The sequence below is a fragment of the Mandrillus leucophaeus genome, unplaced genomic scaffold (genome assembly GCF_000951045.1).
Source record: "Mandrillus leucophaeus isolate KB7577 unplaced genomic scaffold, Mleu.le_1.0 Scaffold575, whole genome shotgun sequence".
In the NCBI taxonomy this organism is placed as follows: Eukaryota; Metazoa; Chordata; class Mammalia; order Primates; family Cercopithecidae; genus Mandrillus; species Mandrillus leucophaeus.
The window spans coordinates 182,199-184,860 of record NW_012106197.1 but is presented as its reverse complement, the minus strand read 5'-3'; the positions used below and the strand labels follow the sequence as shown (position 1 = coordinate 184,860).

Genomic DNA, 2,662 nt, shown 5'->3' with positions numbered 1-2,662 from the left:
GTCCACTCAGTCCAGCAGCTTTCCTTCACCAAGACACCCTCACTGGGGGCACAGCGGGCAAGGTTGGTGGCAATGGCAGCAAGAAGGTGGCATGGAGGACAGCAAGGGCCAGAGGGCCAAAAGCAAGGAGCAAGCCCAGGCTGGGGAGCCCAACAACGCAGCCGCTCCAACATCTCAGGCTGGTGGAGCTCTGACGACAACTTGGACGGCGAGGCCAGCACCTTCCGCAGCAGCGGCCCAGCCTCCGGGCTGATGACACCAGGCTGCCAGGCAGAACGCAGCCAGCCACGCTACTTCATGCACGTCTACACCACCATCAGCGGGCACATGCTCAAAGCCAGCAGGAACACCACCACCAGGCTGACGGCCCCACCACCCCTGCCTGCACCCCAGCCACCTGCCCCAGCCTTGGGGTGGGCACTGATACTAACGACGTCATACGGGGCTCCTGGTCCACCCGACCCTCAGCCACGCCCACAAGGTCGGCCAGAAGACCTTGGCCACCTTGGATAAGAGCCTGCTCAAGTCCAAATCCTGCCACCTGGGTCTGGCCTACCATCACCTGCAGGTGCCCCCCGGCGGCGAGTGGAGCACCACGCTGCTGTCCCCATGCGAGACGGATGCCGTGGCCGAGGGCCCCAGCCAGTGCCGGCACACGTGCAGCGGCAGCTACATCAAGGCCATGGGTGACCACGACAGTGACAAGTCTGGCCACAGCCCCAAGCCCTCACCCAAGGCCACGGCGCAGGCCAGAGCTATCTGAGGGCCACGCAGCAGTCACTGGGAGAGCAGAGCAACCCCCGCAGGAGTCTGGACCGGCTGGATTCAGTGGACATGCTGCTGCCCTCCAAGTGTCTGAGCTGGGAAGAGGACTGCACGCCCGTCAGCGACAGCCTCGACGACTCCAGCTGCATTAGCCGGATTTTTGGACAGACCTCCCTGATCTCCCAGTTGTTTGAGCAGCAGGTACAGGAGGCAGAGCTGAGTGACCAGTATGAGGCGGGCTGCAGTGAAGCAGAGTCCACAGCCTCGGAGATGCTTGACTTGCCAGTGCCCAGCTACTTCCGCTCCCGCAGCCACAGCGGCCTGTGTGCCGTCCAGGCAGGAGGAGGACAGTGTCTCCCTGCGGTCCCTCTCCCCACCGCCCAGTACCGGCGCCTCAGCAATAGTCACAAGCTTCCAAGTTCATCATGCCTAGTGGCATATAAGAAGACCCCGCCACCCTCCACGCACCACTTCAAAGCCGTTCATCTCACAGTCCAGAGCAGTACTGAGTCTGCCCAGGACACCTGCCTGGATAGCCAGGACCACAAGAGCGAGGTGACTAGCCAGTCGGGCCTGAGCAACTCATCGGACAGCCTGGACAGCAGTACCCAGGGCGGAGTCACCCCAGCCCTTGAGGCCCCAAAGCCACTCCCAAAACATGCAGCTCTGAAAAGTGAACAAGGGACGCTGACCAGCTCTGAGTCCCACCCCGAGGCCGCCCCCAAAAGGAAACTGTCATCAATAGGAAGATAAGTTGACTGCATTCAGCCAGTGCCAAAAGCGGAGCCCAGTCCCGCTCCCGTCGGGGTTCAGGTAGAGGATGACTGGCAAAGCAGCGTCGCCTCTCACGGGATGTCCTCCCGGTGGGACAGGGACTCAGATACCCAGGATATCAATGACTCGAGCTGTAAGTCATCTGAGAGGAGCCTCCCGGACTGCACCCCTCCCCCCAACTCCATCAGCATTGATGCCGGTCCCTGGCAGGGCCCCAAGATTGCCCAGATGAAGTGTAGCCTTCCCTATGGAGACAACAGCGACCCTGTCCTCGAGGCGTCCTCGCTGCCCCAACCTGACCCCTGGCTCGAGACCTCCTCCAGCTCCCAGCAGAGCCGGCACAGCCAGGGCCTGCCGCCAAGACAGCTACTGGTTCCTAAAGCTACTGCAGGCAGAAACGGAGCAGCTGGGAGGCTGGTGCTGCCAGATGGACAAGGAGGCCGAAGAGAACAGCCTCTCTGAAGAAGTCTCAGGAAAAGTCCTCGGTGCTGTCGGCAACGCCCAGCTACTGATGTCCCAGAAATTCCAGCAGTTCTGGGGCCTCTGTGAGCAAAACTTGAACCCTGATGCCAACCCACGCCCCACAGCCCAGGACCTGGCAGGGTTCTGGGACCTGCTACGGCTGTCCGTGGAGGACATCGGCATGAAATCTGATGAACTCTACCACCTCGAGGCCAACAGCTGGCAGCTGGTGGTGACCCCCAAGAAGAGGAAGGAAGAGAAGAAACCACCCACTCCGGTTCCAAAGAAGCAGCCAAATCCAAGCCGGCCGTGAGCCGCGACGAGGCCTCAGACGCCAGCGACAAGCCGCACCGGGAGGCCCGCAAGAACCAAGCGGGCAGCTTCTGTGCGTCAGAACTCAGCCGAGAGCATGGACAGCATCGAGATGTATGTCCCGGAGGCCCAGAGCAGGCTCTGAGATGCAGGAGGAAAGAAAACCGTTTTAAATCATTAAAAAACACGAAAACTAAGTGTGAACGGAAAATGAATAAATAAATAAAATGATATTTACATAGATCGTCTGGGACTTTGAGGTATTCTGCTGTGAACACCACGCCTGCCTTTCTCGGGGGATGGCCTCCGTCTGCCCTGAAGTTTTTCTCTCTACAGTTCTGATTTTTTC

The 2,662-nt window shown here is 60.0% G+C and overlaps 1 pseudogene; it reads left to right on the top strand.

Moving 5' to 3' along the window:
* Positions 1 to 6: 6 nt before the first annotated feature.
* LOC105552791 lies at positions 7 to 2,458 on the top strand (annotated as a pseudogene).
* Positions 2,459 to 2,662: the final 204 nt, after the last annotated feature.